At 37.8% G+C, this 23,424-nt stretch overlaps 1 protein-coding gene across 5 annotated transcripts in view; it reads left to right on the forward strand.

The window, feature by feature from the left end:
• The first annotated feature begins 552 nt into the window (after positions 1–552).
• The window catches only part of SIPA1L2 (signal induced proliferation associated 1 like 2), a 150,507-nt gene continuing 127,635 nt past the window's right edge, over positions 553–23,424 (forward strand). For all 5 annotated transcript variants that reach the window (XM_085315472.1, XM_085315474.1, XM_085315475.1 and 2 more), the window contains exon 1: positions 553–811. The gene's annotated coding sequence lies outside the window, so the exon portion shown is untranslated. The remainder of the gene's footprint in view (positions 812–23,424) is intronic.

Raw genomic sequence — 23,424 nt, forward strand, 5'->3', positions numbered from 1 at the left:
GCCTGCGCCCTCCGCGGGGACTCGGCTTCGGCACCGCAGCGCCCGAGCGCCCCAGTCTGCCGAGGCCCCGCGGCGGCAGCCCGCGCTCACCGGCTCCTGGCCGGGTAGGGCGCTTCCCGGGCCCTCCGCCCCAGCCCACCCCACCTGTCGCTCGCTTCCATTCATCAACCTCATCAACCGGCCGCCTCGCCCCGGCGCCCACGGCGCACGGCTGAGCCCGCGGCCGGCGCGGAGCCCCCTCCCGCGCCCCCCGCCGGAGCGGCTGAGGGCGGGCCGGGGGGGGGGCGGGGAAGACGCGGCGGGCACGCTGCGGGGCGGGGCCTGCTTTTGGTTGCGCGACAGCGCGAGCGGCCAATGCGGAGTTGGTATTCCCCCGGGGCCGAGCCGGCGGAGCCAATGGGAGGCGGGACCGGGAGAAGGGGTGGGGCCTGAGGGTGCGCGAGGGAAAGCGAGAGCGTGTGTGTGTCTGTGCCGCTCCTTCTCCGCCCCGCCCCGCCCCGCCCCTCCCTCTTCCCCGTCCGGCGGCTGAGGCGCACTCGAGACCCAGCGCCGGGGAGAGCGCGACGGAGCGGGCGCGGGGGGAGCGCGCAGAGGAGCAGCGCGCGCGCGCGCACGCCGGCCCGCGAGACCCCAGCGGACGCCCCGCGTTCCGTTAACGGCTTCGCCGCTCCGCGGGAGGGGCGAGCAGCGCGGCCGCTTGCGGGGAGCAGCGCGGGGAGAGGCGCGGAGCGGAGCGGGCTGGTGTGCGTGTGTGGAGAGGGGGGCGATGGGGATCCCGCGGCGAGAGCAGCCACAGCGAGGGCAGCAGCAGGTAAGGTGCGGCGCCTGCCGCCGCGTCCGTGCGCCGCGGCGCGGGGAGGGGGCCGGGCCGGGCCGGGTGGCCGAAGGAGAGGGGAGCGTGCGGGTGCCTCCCCTCTCCAAAGAGGGGTGGGAAGGGACCCCTCTCTCGTCCCCTCTCCCCCACCTTTGGGCGACCCCCGGCTGTGGGAGAGGGGGGCCTCGGCTTCTCAGGGGCTCCGCGGGGCGCCCCAGCTGGGCGGGCGGCGGTGCTCTGGGGGAAGCGGCGGGTCTGCCGCCCTGCGGAGCCGGGAGGGGAGCCGTGTCCCCCTCCACCCCCCCACCTCCGCCCGGCCGCCGTCTGGGCCGTGGTTCCCCCTCGCAGCGCTCGCCTCGCTCTCCCCGCCGCGCCGGAGCGGGATCGCTTGCTCCCGCACGTCGCCTTTATAAATAGCGCTGTGACCTGCTAACTAAATAATACTCGCGAGGGCGGCCGTGGGGGCGGCACGGGTGTAAATCGGGTCGTCAGGCACTTACAGAGTGGCTCTCTGAGCGTCTCTAACAGCTCTGCGCTGTTGTTTCAGAACTGTCTGAACGTTTCAGAGCGTCTGCGACGTTGTTTCGGTCTTTGAAGCCCGTTTAAAGAATAATGGCAGTTGTGGAGTAAGTTTGTCTTCGTAGGACATCTCTGGGATATGGCTTTGTTTGACAGTGGCAGAATAGTAGAATTGGGGCTGCCAGGCAGCCCCAATACACAGAGAAATAAACAGAGAAAGATTCTTTGGTCTGTGTCGGTTTCTTAAGTGCTTTTAATGTAATTTATTTGTGTCCTAGACTTAACTGTACTTTCTGCTGTGTTCCTTGCACTCTTTGTTACATTGTCATGCTTTGCTCTGTGTTTGGTGATCTGTTCTCCAAACTTTGTGTTTGATTCATTAAATGATAGCCAATTGAGATCAACTTTGCTTTAGATATCTTTTTCTAATTATGTAGCTCATCTGTGGTGCTGCACAGCATTTTGCATTGAAGGTACATGTCCGCGTGAATGCGGAACCAGTGGTTAGCCTGTTCTTGACAAAGACTACTCTGAAGTTGACAAATTTCAGATGTGGCTGTTAACATTCACAAAATAGATCAGCAAGCTATTTTAGTACTTGATGTTGGATTATTTTAACATATTAGCAGTTTGAATATTTGCTTTCAGCCTTGCTTTTCTTGCAGAAACTAGTTTTATTGCTTATGATGCAGAAGACTTGCAGAGTTAAAGAGAATTGCTCATATAAATTCTCCCGAACTCTTTTGTGCGCAATTTTCAYTTCTAAAGGTTAACACTAGATGGCTTTCTTATATCAGACATCCAACAGAGAAGGAAGGCCTCTAATCTTTCTCTGCAGCCTAGCATTCTGTATTTGTCTATTTTTTCCTTCCTCTGAATACTRAACTACCTTCTTGATCAGTTCTGCGCTGATTAGACCAGAGCAGAATTTAAAGTTTGCTTGCTAGCTGACATTCATTGTTTTGATCAGTGCTTCTTACTGTTTATAGACATCATTTTATATGTGTACTCCCAATATCCAAAGCAAGTTTGTTTAGTCAGAAGATAGTTCTAAAAAATATTTAGGTTGTTTTAAGGGAATGCAGCTGGATGGGAAGGGATGTTTTTAAACAGAGTGGAACAATAATTCAGTCTGTTCTTTTGTTTGACAGACTCCTCTGATTTAAAAGAGGACCAGAGTGTATTAAAGATATGCTTATTTTTCCCTAGATTCTCCACCTGACTATTTTAGAGTGATGCATTTTGGGCTTGAATTGAGAAACCTAATGCACCACAGCCTGCTGGATATAAGAATATATCTAGGCCTGATGCAATTTATTTTCCCTAATTTTCCCAAACTGTGAGTGGACTGAGTGGAATACATATTTGCCTCTGTATTTGCTTCTTGTGGTAGTATCTCTAGAATAATTGGATCTTAAATCTGATCTTTGAAATATCTTTTATTAGTGATAAAAAAGAATGTTTAAATCAGCAAGAGATATAATGCATTATGGATATTTAAGCATCACTTAGACTCCACAATAGTCGATTTATAATTTATGTAGCATATAGATAAAGCAAGATCACAGGAGAGGACCCTGAATCATTGTCTTGGTTTTGCATGCCCAGTGGGTTACCTTTCCAGGTCATGCAGCACATAGATGTAACAGGAAAGAATACTTACTTGTAAGGATGCCAGACTGTTTCACCAATCATGTTGGATCAATTGAAGATCATGTCATTCATATATACCAAGAATATAATGTGAAACCTAAAATTGAACAAAACCTTAATTCTTTGTAGCTGGTGTTTGCTTACTGGGCAAATCAGAATATTTTTAGAGGTTTCTGTTCTATTTTCCTGAAGGAAGGATAATATAGTCTTTTTTTGTAGACATTTAATGATGTACATCATTCCTTCATCACGCTGTGAAATATACTTGAAAATACAGAGAGCCAAACAGGGAGCTAAGCAAACCAGCAATCAGAGCAGCCCAGACCATCCATATCTTCTGCTGTCTGATGACCTTCGCAAGTGAACTGAGGCAGTACATTTTTTTTCACTTTCAGCTTCATATTAGATGTATTAGTCGGGCATTGCACCTAGGATTTTTATGTGCAGATCAGCAGTTTTGTCTGCAGGAGAAAGTAAAGGATTTCTTTCCCTTGACTGGGATTAAGATTATATTTAGAAGAGTGCATATTAAAATATTTTCAGTTGGCTCATAGCTTTTACAGATGAGCGATCTAGTTTGCTAATGAGTGAGAAATGCTATGGTATTATGAAAATATAAGATACAGTGATTGTGGAAAGAGGGTGGGGTGCTGGGTTATCTAGTTTCTCATGTTAGTCATCCAAGATTACCAACAGTAGCTGTATTGACAGCTTGAAATGGAAGCATGTTTTGATGAATGTGCCTTTCTCTTTGAATGAAATTTTTGCTTTGCGTTTTGAAATGTTTAATTTTCATATTATGTTTACACTCATACTGGACTATTGAATGAGCAAGCTGGCTTTTGAATCACAGAATGAAAGAGGAGATGATTGTTTATTTTATATATTGCAGTATTGTATTCCAAGTCAGAATTTCTGCTATATTAGGTAGCCTAATTTGTATCTTAGTCTTTAGAACATTACTTCTTGCAAGCTTAAGAAAATTAAATGTTAGTGGGTCATTCAATTTATCTATCTTTAAGGGAAATTTCATTCTCTTACAAATCTGAACAGATCAGACTGTTGGGGCCCCTCACCACCTTTTTTTATCCCATTTTTTCTGCCTGAATTATTTGGGGAATTTTAGGGAGAATTGTCTACCAAATCCAGCTGATCATAAGAATTCATGAAGACATTTCTATAGCTCTGATTCTAGAATTTGTATTTTGTAGCTGGAAAAGTAAGGTTCACTTCTTTTGTACTTAAAAAACAATACTACATTTTCATGCAGGTTGTATCAAGAGTAATATTAATTCCTTAGGACATTCAGTGATATGATGCCATATGACTGTTCAGGTTTTTTTAAGAAGTGTTTGAAAATGTTAAAAACCCCTTTTTGCAATAAATTATGAAGAAACTGAATGTTAAATATCTGATTTATCCTGAACATAATTGGTAAAAACTAGAGACTCTGCATCTTTGTTCCTTTATGGTAAAGCACTGACTCCAGATTTAAAACCATTTTTGAGTATAACTGAATGAATTGAAGATTGAGGGGGTTATTGTAATTTTTTTTCAGCTGAAGACAGGATAGCAGTAAGTAGACATGCCATTGTGATTATTTTGCACTGTGGTTCTTACTAGATCTATGTAGGCTCTTATTTGGGTCATGAATATGTAATTACATCAGCAGTTAGCTACTTACGATCTRTAAGTGGGTTTTTCCAGTTTTTGGAATTTTTTAAATTGTGATCAGTTCATACATAATTAAAGATCTTGTTTAAAATATGCCCTGAATCCTTATGGAGATAATCTTCTGAACACTTAAATGTAAGCAGATGCTATTCTATCTTTTTGAATCTGTAAGCAGGCAGCTTTAATGAATCTGATGCTTTGTAAGAATAGTAGATAGTTGAAAGAAAGCAGGCATTTGTTTTAATTACTATTAATTGGGAATTTTGTGTTCCTTAGAAAACTGACATATATTCACTTTAGTCTAAAGCTTTTTTGGAAACTTATGAGAAGTAACATAGGAAGATACTATATCTGTTTTGGAAGTTAGGGGGGATTCAGAAGGAGGCTGCAGGAGAGGTAGGGGATTGTGTTGTGTGGTAATTAGGAGGCTGAAAGGTAGGAGGGGAGGTGAAGTTGTCATGACTTTCCCATCCTCTCAGCAGCTCTGGAGATTTCAGATGTACAAATAAAATTCTGAGCACAGGACTTGGAGTTTTGCCATTGACTTTGAATCTTTTCTTACATAATGTCTTTATTTGTTGCCCTGGTGCCTGCAGGGTGACATATCAAACTCTGCAGACATTTGGATAATCCTGCTAATACTATTTGCCATTTCTTCCTTTGGCTCTCCTTTCCCTTGTCTCCTCCCACCCCCGTCCAATTCTCACTGGCACAGAGGCTGTGGATTGTGATAAAGGCTMCCTGCTACCTTTTAGGTAGGCTTTCGAGTAGTAGACATTTTGWAATATAACTTTTCAGAAATTAAGTTATATGAAAATGATTTGATGGAATTTATTAGAGGATGTAACATAAAAGCTGTGATGTGAATCAACAATTTGTGCTTCCATTTCTCTAGTTCACCAACCTTTATTTTAAACCTCGTATAAYTGATGATAAAGTTCTATAACTGATTTACAGATTACATTACAACAGATTACAAATACATTTTGTTAAGTACTGTAAGAAAAGATACTCTGAGAATACAAAAAGTTCTGTGGCAAATTAATTCAAATGAAATTAGAATTTATTTTAAAACCTAGCATACACTCTTGAACCCCTTCATAAATGTCATCTTATTTTTTGGTCGTGTTTATTCTGTGTATTTGAGATAGAAAGGAGATTCTGGCCCACCTTTAGAATATTCTTAATTTGTATTTCATATGAGATTTTTCATTTGCTTCAGTCAAAACTTCTGGTAAATTGTTAAAAGTTATGAAAACTGAGCAACTCTGATTGCTTTCATTTGTGCCTTTTGATTCAAAAACATTATTTCCTACTTTAGATATCTAAAGCACCTTCAAGGGAACAACTACTCCTTAGTATTTTTAAAACCTTTCAGCAGAAAGTGAATATTGACATGTTTTAGCCAGAAATCTCGTTGCAATATTAGTGTGGCACTGACTGAAGAAAAATTGTGCATGCATACATGCTCATGCATAATATGCGTATCGTACCTAGTGTGTGGGCAAACATAAGTATTCTGCTTGCCTTGCTTATTGCAAGGCCAGATGCGCTTGACGAATTAGGAGCATTTAAGGTGATGGAGTTATCCTTGTTGTTCTGTTACAGTAAAGTAAGTCTAGTTTTTGCTTTGTGAGGTTGTCAGGACAACAGATCATTGTTCCTAGTGTGTGGAGTGTCCCCCCGCCCCATGCCTTTATCAGTGGAGGAAGCTGTTTAAAATGGTGAGTGGCTGCCTTGCCTGCCACACTGGGGCTGCAAGGATTGCCAGCTGTGATTTGGGTTGAGCAGTATGCTCTGGGTTTGTCATGTAAAAATTCTAATTGATGATGAATACAAACCCACTGTGAGAATAATTTTGCTCGTTGGACTAATGCAAAACAACACATTGTGTTTACAAACCCATGCCCTATTTTCTCAGTAATGTTGTCATTATTCCCTTGTTCTCTTCCATTGGAGACTCAAAGAAAAATGTTTTCTGTTTGACAGTGTGGAACCTACGCTACGAGTTGAGGCAAGGTAGGAATTAGTTTAAGGGCTGTATTATGTCAGTGTATTTTYATTTGACACTGGAAAGCTAACAAGTGAAACTACTGGGAATTTCTACTTGGGTATTTTGTTGTGTCTTCCACGAAAACATAGAGTTGGTGCCCACAGATAAGCTATACAGTAATTGCTTTAGTATTGCCAGTGGGAAAATTATCATTCTGTATTATATGGTAAATGGAAAAAGAATGCCTGTTACTACACACACAAGCTAAGTCACTAAAAAGTGCTCTCTGCATGTGGTCATTATATAACATATGATGAAATAATTTCAACTGAAATATCTTTTAGTTTGGTATGTTCTGGGACAGCAGAGTTGTTGTGATGTTCAGTAGGGAGTACTATATAAAGAAAGCTACCGAATAACTTTGAAAACTTTTTTTTTTATTTTGTAAAATGTGCCAACACATGGAGCTTGTTTTGATGTTTCCACGAATTCCTTTATATTGCTGATATAAAGATGTCCCTTAGTCTGATATTGAAGCTCTCTGATCTGAGTTGATCTGTATTTGTCAGTGAAGTGATGTCCAGGTAGTTAAAATATTTCATCAAAATAATAATTTTCTATTTCAAATTCCTTTTCCAGAGAACTGGAACAAATGTTCATTCACAGAGTATTTTAGCAGGGACACATGGACATCTGTGTTCGATTGTGGAACCTGTGTGACGGAATTAGAAGCTACTGGGATAAGCTTGTAAATGCTCAAAATGTTCTCTCCTTTACCTGGCTTTCATTTTTGAGATCAGTCAGTAGGTCCAGAGATTCTCATCTTCTCTCTCTCAGCTCCTCTGCTACTTGCCTGTCCTTCCCCACCTCCCAGCTTTCTTTGTATATTTGTACACCTCTCTSAATCACACAAACTTTGTTTGCGTAGGGAAACATTTTAAATGATTACTTTTAAAGATGATAAGATGCAGAGTAAATAGTAATCAGTATAATCTGTAACAATGCAAGAACCAGGTGAACTTAYTCCCATTTATCTTAAAATGTAGAACTTGACCAGTTTGCTAAGAGAAGGAAACAGGATAGATGAGTTTCTTTGAGTTGGTCAAGAGCTGTATATGAGTGCTATGCCAAAAAAACAGCCTGTCAAATGTCTGCTGAGTTTCAACCATGTTTTCTAGATGAGGTAAGATTGTTACTATTGGAGCAGAGGGTTGCTGGGGTCCTCAGCTTTTGTTGGCTTCTTGGACACCTGAGATTATTGTTAGTGGAACTTTCTGAATGAAAGGCAAGCAGTACTTTAACCCACGAGCTTCTGAGCTTTGATCACTTTGTTACTGCCAGTGTTTCTCCAACAGTAGGGATGGTTAGTACCTCTTCTCTGTGATTGTGTAATTTTTTTAATGATGTTTCTATTAGCATAATTATCCTTGAAACTGTCTTTCTATCAAATTGTACTAAATCAAACAGCAGGCTCAAATCTTGAAGGTGAGGGAGGAGTTATATTGTATGACTACATAAACCTTGTTTCCTTAGAAAATAATTCTTAAAAAAGAGATGATCTTTCTTTCCGTAACACTGTTCTGTAGCAAATGGGTACTATATTCTGTAAAGTGTTTTATTTTTACTTTAAGCTTCATTGCTGCATTTTTGGTTTATTAAAAATGTAAGACTATATTAATAATAGAAATTATAGAATCTACTCTTGGACCAGGTAAAGTGCATTCAAATTATATCTCTGTATGCACAAATAATCAGTTGAATATCTACCTTGCTCTACACCTATGAAATTATTATGGCTCCAAGTTAAAACAGAGTATTTATATGCATGCATTATAAATGTTCATTTCCCCTGGGAAAAYGTATGTATAATGGCACTGCTTTTTCTTATGTAGACTGTACCTAACAATGTCAGCATTCCTGTTCACTCATTTCACTGCAGTCAGTATGCCTGTAGGTCAGAGGTGTTCAAACTTAGAGAAAAGTGGTTCTTGAAAAATCTCTTCTTGCAAACTAACTGAACCATATCTCTTAGCTGGCAAAAAAAATTCATACAATTGTACTATAAAAGTCACTGTGTGAAAAAGCAGTAATAAGAGCCTGCTAAAATATGTTAGATCCTTCTCTTTGTGACTTAGCAACAGGTTGTGGAGTTGAAAAAGCAACTCCAGGAAACTAACTATTTTTCTTCACATCTCAGCAAGTGCTCTCCAGACTCCTAGTCACTTATGAGTTAGTGTGAAGCTTTTGCTCATCTGGAAAACTATTAATAAATCCCTTAAGCAGAGGTCAACATGTCTGTTGCAGCTGTTTATGAAATCTTACTCAATTAAAATGATAAAGAATTTTAATTTTTAAGTAATTTTGCATTGTCTGTTATAGTTTGAAGCCTTTCCCATTGTGTATTTATGTATGAGAGAGAGAACTCTTCTGAGTTTCCCAGATTGGGTGGTGAGATTAGTATTTCTTCTAATGGGATATATTTGCAGCTTCTGCAATTTAAAAACTCTAAATTTTATGCATAAGCATTTTATTCTTTATTTTTGTTTTCTTCCCCAAGAGGAAGAAATCTAGAGCAATTGCGTTTTTGCCTAAATAGTAATTAAAAAGTCTCTTATAGAGTCACTGATTATTTTTTTGCATGTCGTGTTTTGATAGTCCTGAGACCGTTCTGTGTACTGCTGAAAGTGTAAATGCCATTGGACTAGATATAATGCTGCTTGTTGCAGTTTGTATGCCGTTTACCTTGATTTTGTTGAGGCTTTCAATATGATTTTTCTTAGCATCCTTATAACCAAGTTGGAGTGTTATAGTATGCATGAGAAGACTGCTAAAGGAATGAAAAGGTGACTGGACTGTCAGGCTCGAAAGGTAGTGGTTAATGATTCGCACTCTGCCTGGAGACCAGTTACAAATTGAGTACTGTACTGAGATCTGTCTTGCTTAATACCTTTCTCAATAACTTGGAGAAGGAGGTGAAGTGTACCTTCATCARATTTGTGGGTGATGTCAAATTGAGGGGGTAATCAATAAGCTTGAGGACACTGCTCTGCCATTTAGAGAGGCTGGAGCAGTGGACCAATATAAACCTCATGAAATTCAACAGTGGTAATACTAAATCTTGCATGTGGGGTAGAAGAACCTCCTTGTAGTGCTACAGACTGGGGACTAGCTGCTGGGGAGCAGTTCYACTAAAAAGGACCTCGGTGTCCTGCTGGACCTAAGTTAGCAGCATGCCCAGACAGTGAAGAAGGCTAACAACATGCTCTGCTTCATGAACAGAAGTGTAGCCAGTAGGTTGAGGGAGGTGATTGTTTTCCTTTACTAGGCACACATTATACTGTATTGGGAATGTTGCATCCAGTTTTGGTTCCCCAAATACATGAGAAACTGATTAAACTGCGGTGAGTTCGGTGGAGAGCCACCAAGATGAGGAGGTTGGAGCACATGAGGAAATACTGAGGGAACTTGACCTGTATGGCTTGAACAACTGAAGGCTTAGGAGAGACCTAATAGCATCCTTGTGATACCTAAGAGGGAGTTTTTAAGACAGACAGGTCCTTTGCAGAGGTACATAATCTAAAACAGGTGAAGTTCTCACCATCATCGGGAAAAAAAAATCACCCTGATGACACTACAAAATAGGAACAAGTGCCCCAGAGAGGTTGTGGAATCTCCCTCCTTGAAARTTTTAAAGACTAGACCAGAAAAAGCCTTAGTCTTCCTGGTCTGAATTCAGTGCTTTCAGCATCAGATTGGACTAGATGTCCTGAGGCATTTTCCAGTATAAATTATTTTACGAAACATCATGTTTTTTGATGATTGGTCTAATAATTGAGAATTTCAGTTGATATTCTACTGTATTGTTTCTGTTTTATATTCTATTGAAAAAATCTTGTCATCCTAAAGACAAAATATTCTTTATGTGTAAGAACTAGATTATTAGGTACTCATATTGTATATTCTTTGCTTAAACCAATTGACAAGAAATCCTAAATAAATTACTGGCAGTTAAATATTTAACAACTATAATCCTTTACTCAATAAAAGAATAAGCACTTAAAGAAAAGAGCATCTTTTCAGATTTTGCTTTGGATACACTTTTCTCACCTTGTCACTGAATTCTAAAACATGAATAGCAGTGCTAGAATTTGAATATGTGAACACCTATTGAACTATTTAGTTAGCTTTCTTCCAAAAGATTGTTCTACTGTTAGAAAGAGCAGGACAAGTTGAGTTTGAAATTGGCTCTCAGCCAGTTAAAGCTACATTTAATTCTTTTGCACTGACTACTAATTTTAGTATTGTGAAATTTCTGATCGTACATGCTAGAGTTATCCATATGGCTAGAAAAAAATGATGAGGCTTGTCAAAGTRTTTTAAAATTGGATTTAAAGTGTTTCAGCTTTGTAAACAATTTCTTCTTACACCTTTTTATGTTTAGTCTTATCTGTTAACCTCATTAACTATAAACAAGAGCCAGCAGAACCTCAGAATATTGAAGCAATACTTGTTCTTGCTTATCCAATGTCAAAGTAATTATACTATTAAATAGTTCTAGGCTTAGCAGAGCAAGAGCCAGAAGAACACGCGCGCATGCACACACACACACACACACACACACACACACGCAAAAAACTCTCAAAACCTCCATGCTTGATATTCAGATCCCTGTTCTGGTTTTAATATACCACTTCAAGTGTTTTTAAAAAAAAATCAGGATTTTTTTTATAATATTCAGTGTCAATATGAAAAGATTGTAAAGCTGAGCTAAGCAAAACAAACAGGAAAGGGAATGGAAAGAATTTCCTTCAGGGTAAAACTCTTTAAAGCTGAAATAATCCTGACACTGTTTGTCAGTTGGCAGAGGGGTTTACTACTAAAGTTCTTTTTTTTTTTTTCTTTTTTTTTTCCAGAGGTGAGGAGGAGAAGGAATCTTTTTYTTTTTTTTTTTCTGTCACTTTATCTGTTATCCTTTTGGGTGGTGCTGGAGAAGATTTGGAGAAGCTCAGTCTGACCTCCTAGCAAGACATAGTTTCAAGAAAATGTGGTGAAAATGTAACTTTATTGACTGATAGATAGGAAAAGTGCTGAATTTTGAGGTTCATGATAGGTGCAGGTTGACAGCCCTTAGCTGAAACCTTTATTCTAAATCAAACCAAATGTGGGAAGCAGCAATGTGCTAAACTCAATTACTTCATTCCTTTCTAATCATCTTGCTATAGAAAAACTGTATCACTGATCTCTTTCCTAAATCAGTTGCATTCTGTTTTGAATTATGGATGGCATAGGTTCCTGTTTTATTGTTTTCTCTTGTCTCACACTTGTAAAGAAAGGCTGTTCCAGGAGCTCACCTTATTGAGGAGCAGAATTTTGTACTAGCTTGTATGTGGAATACACGCTGAGATTGCTGCTCATTTGTTCAGTTTTACCAATATCTTTATTTTGCCTAAATGCTTTATTCCTTCCTTCCTGACACTTATAGACAACTTGCTCTCTGAGCTCTTTTTCATAGGTTAGGCTAGCCAAATATTTAGCCAAACTTCAAGCAAGCTGAACATTTAGCTTCCCCATATAAAGTAAGATGACTRGGGAGAGAAGACCCTTCTTAGCACTTGTTACGTTAGTGTGTTTCTGATGTGGCTAAGAAGAACTTACATGGTTTGCTAAATCAARTCTTGTCAGTGGCAGATAGAATGACATTAAAGCTTTGTTTCTACTGGAGGTATCTTATTCGATGCCTCCTGAGATAAATGACACGGGTCTCTTACATAATGATTCAGTTGTGTCTTCATATTGAGTACAATGTCATAGTTATTTCCTTTRTGTTGCTTTAAGCTGATGAGCTACCAAACTGATCAAAATTTTCTGCTATAATCCCAAGATGAATTTGCACATTTCCGCTATAGTCCCTGGACTTTGCACTTAAGATAAATGTGGAATGAAATTGTTCCTGAAAGCTTACTTTGTTCGTTCGCTATTGTATTTTTGACCTTTCTGTGCAGTGGCAGTGTTTCTCAACTTTGTGTTATCTTCAGACTTCATTAGCAACTTCCACTTTTTGTGTCGAGGCCATTATTGAAAATATGAAGTAAGACTGATTCCAAGATTGATCTTTGACTTCATCTGGTGAACTGTTTTAGTCTTAATGTCTTTTTCAGGACAGTCTGTTGTCCCTCTATTTTCAGAATAGTACTGTATCGGATACTTTATTAATTCCAGGGTGGATCAACAGATTTTTTTTTTGTACGTTTCCCCCTCCTCCCCACCCCAGCTGATCTAGGGAATCTTGCTACTGTGTAAAGCTGCAGCGCCAGAGTAAGCCACTCTATAATGCTTGTAGAAAACCCAGCTGGAGCAGCAGCTCTTGCTGAGTTCCTATATGGTGACAGTATAGTAATTTAAAATGCAGTAGTAGTGGTATGATACTGCCCAACCTCAACAGTAAGTAGAGAACGTATTCTGTGGAAAAACACCTTTCTGAAATCATTGCAGAATTGTTAAGTCTTTGGAAAGTTTGGATTTTACTGACTATTCTTTATTTTAAATAGTCTTTCAGCTTCAACATTAAGAGRTGTGTTAAACATGGGAAGGAGAATGATATGGGAATTGAGATTGAGTATTGTAAAAAATATATAAGGGAAAACAATATGAGAGGGAGAAAAGACTGGCTATTCTTGTCAGTCAAGAGGTATTGTTTGGAATAGTACTTCACACTTTATTAGAGTTAAAAGTGGCATTTCTAAGATATACATGTAATCCTTTATTTAGAAGATTGCATGTTCATTAATATGATGTTAAATGTAATTTTTTTTTTTTTTTTTAAAAAAAAGGTAGCTTATGTGTAGATGTTGTTTCCTGGGTCATCTATTTTTTAATCTTAGCAGAGGCTCATTTTATTGTCTTTTCTAAAGAGTGTTTGGAAGGATTTTAACACTTCTTCAAGTAAAAATTGGCTACTAAAGGATGTGCTCCAAATTAATGCTTTATTTTTCTTGTGCGGAGTAGTACCTTTTGTGCAGGTGGTGTATCAGGTCCCAATTAATGTCCTTGTCAATACTGCAAAAAAGAGGGCTTTTTTTGTAGAGTAGCATCCAGGACTGTATAGAACTCAATGTAAATATCATCTGGAACTGAATGCTCAGAAAATGGCACTATTGAATCCTGTGCGTGTGTGTTTTGCCAGGCTTTTGCAGAACCTAATCCCAGCTGCTGTTATCAGAATCGATTATTGTCTGCCTTAGTCTAATGCATTCTCTCAAATCTTTACCTAAAATATGGAAACAGGTAAAGTTAAAAGCTTGAAAGCTGTAAAATACTTGCTCACTTTGTGATATTCTGCTTTCCATGTGTTTTCATATGTTTAAATATGGAGCACAGTAACTGATATTTGGTAAAGGATGTAAAGTGAAGTTGTCAAACTGGAGTACCAGATAGTTATGGTAAACGTTGGTTCCCACTTACTAACCTGCCCATTTTTTAAAGGTGGCTAGGTTTAGTCCCAAACTGTGTGTCACTTCAAAATTTATACAAACAGCCTAGAATTTTCRTAGCTGTGAAATCAGAGCTTCTTTCATCTGGACTGGGTTCTTTCATCTAGCCCAACTAAACTCTTGCTTGTGTCAAAAGGCTGGTAGAAGTCTGGCTCACAGCTGCTAGTAGAATACACAGGGGAAAAGCAGACCCTCTTAGAACTTAAKGTCAAACCAAGATCTGCAGCTAGTCAGTTCACAAATGAGACCCTTCTAATATAACTTCTAGAAGGAAATAATTCCAAATAATTCAGCAAAACCGTACAGACATCTGCTAGAGGAAAACTAGGTAAATTATGCTGTGCTGAAGAATTTGCCTAGCTTTTCTTGTTACAGACGGCAGTGAGTTTTTATTTTTCTTTTAAAGTTTTTGACTCTGATTCTTAGGTCAATTACTCATGATTTCCATTCATTAGTGAGTTAATGTGTGCCCCTTGGTATTTTATTTTCAGAGCAGGACTAAGCTTTTGAAATTAATCTCCTGATCTTCCCRCTTACCAAAATTTAGTTTGCAGGATGGAGCAGTTTTAGAGAATGCTAGCTGTACTCCTTTGATGAAAATGACCCAAATGAAATGTTGCTGTTTGCACAAACAGTGCATTTCTAATTCAGAACACCATACAATATAATTAAGTTACTGGGAAATGAATGTTAAAAAGGACATGGTGGAAGGWAAGAAGCTTTACCAAAACTTTAAGCTACGTATGAGAGAAGAAAGTAAATAKCAAAAAGAAATGAAGCTCACAGAGTAAATACACTTATTTCCAAGCATTTAGGACATCATATTTGTCTCTAACATTTAAAGATCTGAGCAGAAGTATTAAAAATACTGTGTCTGCATTTTTATCAGCTCACTGAGGTGGAATTGAGTAATCTGAGATAGGTTACTTAACAGGAATGGTACTTGAAAAGATACACTGCTAAGGAAAAGTAATTGAGAGCTGATGTACAGAGGCTTAAAAGCATGGCATCAACAGCACATTTTATTTATTTATTTTTTTTAAATGTTGCCCTTGAGGTTTGGAGTGGAAAAATACATGCATCTCGTGCTTCCACCATTTATCTGTCCTCCCTTTGCTCATCACAAGAGAGTACTTCTGTCTTTTAAAGTCTTAACTGATTTTAACTGAAAGATCATAGACTACTATGTTGTAGTTGGGATTTTTTAGTGTTTCATTTTATAGCTTTTGTTTGCTGTAGTAATCTGGTGCACTCTGATCACATACTAGTGTCTTGGATATAACTGCCAAATTAAAACAAATGTACAATTTTCTGTATTTACTTTGTGCTTGTCTTTGCTTTATTTACTGAAGTTTTTTAAAAAATTAGTTTTAACTAGATTTCAGGTTTAATTCTGCTGAAGTTAATGCAGCGTATGAAATTGACTTGAATGACATGAAGCAAAATTATTTAAGCAAAATCTTACTTTTATGTAAATAATGTTTAGTTATTAGATCATGATTTGAAATTGCAAAGGTAACTATTAAATGTAGTAAGAAATATACCAAGCCCCAAATAAGAGTTATATGTGGATTTAAAAAAAATCTACATAGCTTTATGACTTTGCTATCTCAAAACTTTCTTATTATTGAGAGTTTGTCTGTAAACTGATTTGACCTGATAATGAAAGTTACAGCTTAAATAGTTTTTTTTTTTTTAAAAGGGTTCTCTTGTTTGTCCACAGTAGCAAAGACAGAAAGCGTATCAGTTCTATTGACATGTTGAAAGGACTATCTGTTTACTATTATAAAAATGGTGTTTATAACCAATAATATAAAGCAGAACTGCTGTAAAGGCTGTCAGGAGATATAGTTTTGGGCTGCATTGGCCAGCTATTTCGGAGATTGTGATATCACAAAATGAGACAAAGATATTAAACCATTAATGCTTCCTATTGACAACTGACTAAGCTTTTAGTGACAAAATACTGTTTTAGTGTATTGGTTCTACTATTCTTCACCCGTAACTTTTTTCTCTGTATTTATGATAAAGTAAAAAAAAAAAATAAATTCAGAACATGTATTTGTTTAAGCATGGAGCAAAAACAAATGTAGATACAAATAGAGAAGCACTTCATAGTAGTTGGCTGTTAAATATCTCAGACTGATGAGGTTTTTTGGGGGTCGAGGGGGGGATGGCGGGGTGCTGTATTGCCCAAAGACTGGTGACTAAGCCTTTACATTGGTGAAGGTCAGTCCTCTAGGTTGTTGCTCCAAAAGGGTGAATATGTAGTTAGTACTGAAAATGGTGACTATTTCATGCTCACTAACATTTTTGCATTGTCATGGATGATATGATGATTCAGACCTAGTTTTTAGTTTGTGCTAAAAAACTTCTGCTGGGGTGAGAAAAGCATGCCTGTCCCCTCCCTTGTTACAGCCAGACACCATGCAATATTGCATTATGGATGTGCTTTGTGACATTAGATATTGTCAGAAACAAGCTTATGTACTTTGTATACTAATGGTCTGGTAGAGCAAATCCTGTGTTTGTAGCATAAAAATCTCAYATGTAAAAATAAAGATAGAACAAACATCTTGTTTCAGTGTAAAATAGAATAATTTCACTTCACCATTTAAATTTTCTTAAAATAAAACGCCTGCAACAAYCTAAAAACAAATAAAACTTGCAGACCAAATGTTCACCTTACAGACTCTATTTTAAATGGAATGGACTGATATAGTGTACCAAAATATTTGGCTAAAAATTCATCACTTCAGTTTATAAACTCATGTTACCAATTTGTTTTGGAAATATTAAAAAGTTTGTGTTTTATCATGAAATAGATATAGATACAGTAAAAGACAATGGAAGTACTTTTGATATACTTTGGTATGGGTTTTCACTGAGGCTCTGTACTTACATATAATGAATATGTATATAATAACTTAGGAAATACGTGGCTACATATGGTACTTAGTCACTAACTCACAGTAACTTCCTGAACTAGGAGTTACAGCTAGTAGTTTTGCACAATCTTAAAGAGCAAATGCTATTTTCCACCTTTTAATCCTTTATTTTAAGTTGTAGTTTCATGTCATYTTTTGTTTTTTAAAAATTTTGATTGTCCTGGATTTAAAGGAAGCTTTACTAATGGAGCAGCCTTATCATGCTAATTTTATGCTAATAACCTAAGCATCTGAAAGGTTTATGGAACTTTCTTAGTCATAAGGACACAAACATTTGTGATAACTTTAAGAGTGGATAAGTGTGTTTTTGAACTTTGATTTAATTTGGGACTACTTATAACTAAGAAGCTACAGATGGTTAATTTTTAGCATCTACTGTGGAAGTTCAGGGGGAGCCGAGGAGGGCTCCTCCAAATCTTTGTCTGAACATTGTGAAAGAATGGTGCTTGGTCAGATACCAGGTGTGTGTCAGGATTCTCAAAACTTTACAGAAATTCCTCTCTTCCCCCTTCTTTTCCCTTTAAAACATCAAAATGTAATGTTAGTGATCTGAGAGAGTAGAAACACTGCATGGGGAATGTATACTGTTACCTTGTTTATGCATACTTTTTAATAGATTCTGTTAGCTACTGCCTGTACTGCAACATTTCCAAAAATTTTATTTTGCCTCCAAATTCCACTGTACATCAACTGACTGATTTACCATCTCCATTAAGTCTTTGGTGCAGCACGAATAGTATACATTCAAAGCAAATCTTACCAACAATCGCCTGTATCCAAATAATACATAAATTATAGAAGAGTGAACACTGGAATTGATCTGGTGTACAACTAACTGCACTTCATTAACTTTCTGTTAGAAGAATGGAATTGCTCATAACACTCAAACTTAGTCCACAACCTTCATAAATAAGGCTTGCTGCCTRTGCTGCTGATTTTTTCAGTCCAGGGTCTTATGAGTCATCTGCTTATATAATGATTCTCCCAGGTTAGATCTACATCAGCTTGCAGAGCAAAATTACCGAAGGTCTGGTCTGAGCATTTTGAGGGCATTATTTGGAACRAAATGAGTGAATCAAGTTAGTGTTTTATTTATGTCAGAAACATGGTTCAAGAAGACACTCCTTGTAATCTTTTGCGGTGGAAACAATGAAAAAATAATTTCATTAAGAAACAAGTTGTTCTATAGATAAAGTTCCTCTTCTGCTTTTTCACTTGGTCGTTGTAAAAATCTCTTTCCATCTTTTGTAGACCATTGACTGTTTGTGAAGCAGCCTTTTTCTAGTCTACAGAGAAAAGGTGTAAGGCATGGCATTTTCCTCTAAACATAACCTTGAATATTGCATTTATTAGATACCAAGGCCTTGAGAGAATTGTGTAGCACTGTGAGGGAATGAGTCATATTCATACTTATAAGCTGGTAAATGTTTATGGAGAATGTCTAAGAACATTGCTCGCAAAAGTTGATGCTTTCTTCAGGAGTATATTTCTGAAAACTATTAAAGAATATATTTAAAAAATCTTTGATGCAATACAGCTATTTCCTAAACTGTTGGAATGTTTGCAGTCTTTTTCTCACAAGAATCATAGTTTGCTTTAGCCTTTAATTGCTGTTACTTATAACAGTATCTTTCTGTGCTGCTGGCTCTTTCTGCCAGTGCATCTAAATTGTTGTCCATGTGAAGGAGATCAGGGAACGGTAAGTAATTTTGGAGAAAAATAACTGTTGAAAAAGGCAGATAGAGAAGTTAAGATTGTTCACCAAACAGRAGCCTTTGATTAAACTATGAGAAAAGATGAAGTAATTATCAAACTTAATTAACACACTATGATAAAATTCTGTTTTAAAAGTACTGTTCCCCCAATACTTCRAAATTCTCACAATATGAAGTAAAGTGGATAAACTTTTTTAATAGAACAAGAGATATAATGTGTATATAAATATAAAGTCACTCTTCCTGCTTTTTATCTTGTCTTTATTTCATGGTACTGAGCAAAAGAACACAAATGGGAAGATGGCTCATCTGGAACTGATTTCTTAGCTCACACATTGCTGGATGGGGTGGACAGAGGCTGAGAGAGGGGAAGAGGAATGAGGAAGGGTGGAGGACACTTGCATGTGAGATCAGAGGTTGAGCAGCACCTCTGTTTAACCAATGAGGATTTCAGAGAATGGCTGTTGGTGAGATTTATGCTTTTCATGCACTAGTCAGGGATCTCTTTTTTTTTTTTTTTTCACCTTGTCTTTGAATCAGGAATTTAAACACCTACCTGCTTCATCTAGTTTTCAAATGCTGTGTTTTTATGTAAAAAAAAGAAAAAAAAAGAAAAAAAAATTGTTTCTTTCCCCCATCTCCTAATTTTCTGTTAATTGTTTGCAGTTATTTCAAATCTTAATGGGATTACTTATTTGGAAAAAAGTTAATAGAAAATACTGCTCTGAGCCTTTTAGTGAGAGTATCTTAAGTAGAAACACTGTGACACAATTGCAACTAATTGCCAGTAGCCTGTCTGATTTATAGCAATAATATAAAAATTCTCATAGTGGAGCTGACCACAGTAAAGCCTTGCAGTTATGAGATGTTTTGAAACCTAACTTGAGCTTTTAATGAAATGCCTATAGCCTTCAACCTTTTTGGCAATAAATTAAAAAATCTGCTTWGAATTCTTTTTTTGTTAAATTACAATAGCATAATTTCTACTAATATTCTCCACCCACACGCAGTCTGTCTTTCTACAGTAAAACTTATTGTCCTTCACTCTCTGCTTTTTTCTGTCTCTCATGCTCCTGTATTGACTTGCTCTTATGAGCTATTGGAATAAAAAATCATTTATTCTCTTTGTGGGTCTGTGGTACAACAGCATATGCAGTTCAACCCTGGCTGTTTTACTGTGCCCAGAGGGGCAGTGTGTCATTTGTCTGGCTGCAGGTTGGAAGCATTGCGTGCCTCCTGGTGAAAGACAGCTGGCTGTCAGTTCATGTGTACCTTCTGGCATGGAAGTGAGTGCTGAGATTTGCTTCCTGCCTGCAGCATTCCACATTTGCTGCTGCCAAGAGGACATGCTCTTAGCCTCTGAGTAGGCCAGCGCAGGTTGACCACTTGACCACTGGCAAATTAGTGAAATTCCTTTGCCAGCTATGTGTTGAGTGGKTTGGTAATATGGTGTATAATGCGAGAGAACTAAGGGTAGAGTRAGTTTTTTGCTGCTTTATTTTTAAATTCTCCTTCATATGATAGAATATTCTTTTAAAGATGAATAGATAGTAGGGTATTTTTCTTTTTAATTTACAGAGAATGATCTATCCTTGCAGACTAGACTTCAAGCAATTTTCTGTCTCATCAGTTAGAAGAAATAAAACATTRCAAGAGGTTCCAAAGATCAGGAAGTCCATCAATGGTCACAAAGATGATGACTCTTTTTTTCTTGTGTATTCTTAAGCCAGTGGAATTTAAATATCTAAACACTTTTTAGGATACAAATCTTGACTTCTTTGTGTTTCTAGTCATACCCGCAAGATTAGCACCTTTTTCATGTGGATGAATGATTAAAATAAATAGTCTGACATTCAGATATGGTGATAAAAGCTTCCTGGGTTCCATGTCATCAATACTTTGAATAATTTGAGGTTTTGTGTCCTGTAAAATCAGATGATTTGTGTGTGTGTGTTTATATGTGTGTGTATATATATATGTGTGTGTGTGTTTATAAACAAACGTCCTTGTGAAGTATGCAGTTGGTATGTATATCCTGCAGCTTATTCAAAAGTTTAATGAAAACYCTAGTCTACTTGATAAAGGCTCCTTTTTCCTTCATTTTACTTTACTTTTTTTTCCCCTGCCATTTTTTATGTGACTGCCGTAGCCACTAGTATGTTTTGATAATATTTTTGTAATAAGAGGTGGTCAATCTGTAAAGCTTACAAGCCACTAATGTGGAAAAGGCAAGTCAACACAGGTACCTTATTTTATCAGAAGAATTGAAAATATTCACATATAATAGCTTAAAAAGCTGTAAGATTGTTTTATGGGAAGCTAGTGACAAACTAATGGGCTAATGTTTAGCTTGCTGTATTTATGTACCTTGTACAGATAAGTGAGATATTTATTGTCTTCAAGATGCCCTTAAGTGGAGGCAGAATGAGAAAAATCAAGTGATGGAAACGCATAGAGAATATGAAAATATTTATTAAGAATACTCACCAAATATACAATGTATGTGTACTTTCAGAATGCTCCCAATTTGTCCCTTAGATTAAAAGAATTGTCCATCTGAAGAAAAAAAATTATATCTAGTTTCATTTTTAGATGTTAAGAGCTATATYGGATGAATTTAGATAGCACTGTATTTTTCCACTTGCATCCAAAAAATCCCCTTTAGCTTTTTCTTGGCTGTTCTTTGACTAGTATAGAGAGGGATACAGATCTGAAATTTATGATATTTTTGAAGAGATTATTTGAGTATTTTGATTCTATATTAAGCAAACCCCAAGTTTGCTTGGTATGTCTTTCTTTTCACAAATGTATATTCTTTTAAAGACTACTTTTCCATCATTATACTGGAAGCAAATTTTGACAAAAYGAAAACTTACTTGTATAGGAATTCACAGTTGACTGGCTATTCTGAATGACCTGACCTTATGGCTTTGACAGAACAAAAATGATCTGTCAGAAAACTTAATACTGTCTTTTGTGATGGAGTGATATATGAAGCAGATGAAAAAGTTGTGAAGTGAACCTCTCTCTCTCTCTCTCTCTCTCTCTCTCTCTCTCTCTCTTTTTTTTTTTTTTTTAACAGGACTGTCACTGCTCTGCATAGCTGGTACAGACTCTTTTCAGCTGTCACTTTAGGCACAAAAGCAAAGAAGCCAGAGTATGGATTTACTCCCACTGTACTAGTCTGATTTTTATCTCCCTAAAGCCAAATCTGATGCATGTGAGGTTATCTAGTGTTTCCTCTGTCACAGTGCCAAGGTCTATAATCCTGACTTTTCTGTATACTTTGTAAGTTCAATGCCAATCTTTAAAGTATGCCTTTGTTTCAGAGATCTACTCCAGACACTATTTGTCTCCTATTGTGGGGGACAAAGAATTGTCAGACAAAAGTATTCTGCTCTCCTTTAACTCCATAGTATATTAGATAGCTCTTTATGTTGTTTATTCTTATTGTCCTTGTGAGCGGAGAGATAGTAGCTTTTATAGATGCATCTCAAGAATGCTAACTTRAAATACTTCTGTTATCAGTAAAAAGCAACAGTGTACCTGTTTTGTTTTAATGAGTTGCTAACAAAACTCCTGTAGCTGACATCATTATTTCATTAGGAAATACTGATAAGCTTGTGGGGCAAGGAAGGAGAGGCTAGGTGATATTTAAGATATTTCCTTGTGATAGCTGCAAAGTGGATGTRCTAAAATATGCAGTTGTCTCAAACTTCTTTTCAGGATAGCTCAGTCTTGATGCGCTGTTTTCTTAGCAAGCTGGTCCCAACATGCTGAGTAGTAAGCATGTCTTGGGTACAGCCTTCTACCAAAGAAAATTAGCATAAAATAAAACAAAAAATTACTTGCCCTGAGGGGAAGAAGAGAACGGTCTTCTCCAGAAAGGAAAGGAGTGGGTGAATTGGTGTGTGTATGTGCCTGCCTGTGTGCACATCTAAAATATAGAAAGGGAAATAAGACATAACTATGAGTGACTTTTTCTCATTTCCATATAGGTGCAAAAATGCAAAACACTCTCAGATCTGTTGTAGAGCACAGTTCCTTTTTTTGTTCTTCTAGTGATCTTGCAAGTCAATAGAAAGAGAACAGATTATTTGTGGTCTGTGTGATCAAATTAATACATAGTTCTTTTTTAATGTACCATTAAGTATGTATTTATTATTTTCAATGCTAGGTATTTATTCCTGGTGGAAAYGATAGACCACTTGACAACATTACTGTTTGATCATATCTCAGTTTTTTGAATTGAATATACTGTAGATTGCATCCTGAACTGGTATAAACTTTTGCAAGTATGTTACTGAGATAGAACTGTATGGTGGTATGCACAACTTCTAAATGCCTTTTAAATTGGCATTTGGCAATTTGGCATTGGTTAGAGTCTGTCACTCCAACCTTCTTTCCAGTAGCAATTGAAGCTTTATTAAYGAAGAGTTTTCTTGGTTTGGTTTCAGAGGCTAAGGTAAAAGATGTGTTTCTAGAATTTTGGAAATGTCAGAAGTTGGGTTCAGGTCTGATTAAATTTCTCTTGGTTGCTGAATCTTTTTAACTGCATTCATAAGAAGATTTAAGACCAACAGTCTGAAAGAGTAGCGTGGATTTACTCTTTTTTTTT

This window comes from Rhea americana, unplaced genomic scaffold (genome assembly GCF_003343005.1).
Source record: "Rhea americana isolate MKP2758 unplaced genomic scaffold, rheAme1 scaffold_43, whole genome shotgun sequence".
NCBI lineage: Eukaryota > Metazoa > Chordata > Aves > Rheiformes > Rheidae > Rhea > Rhea americana.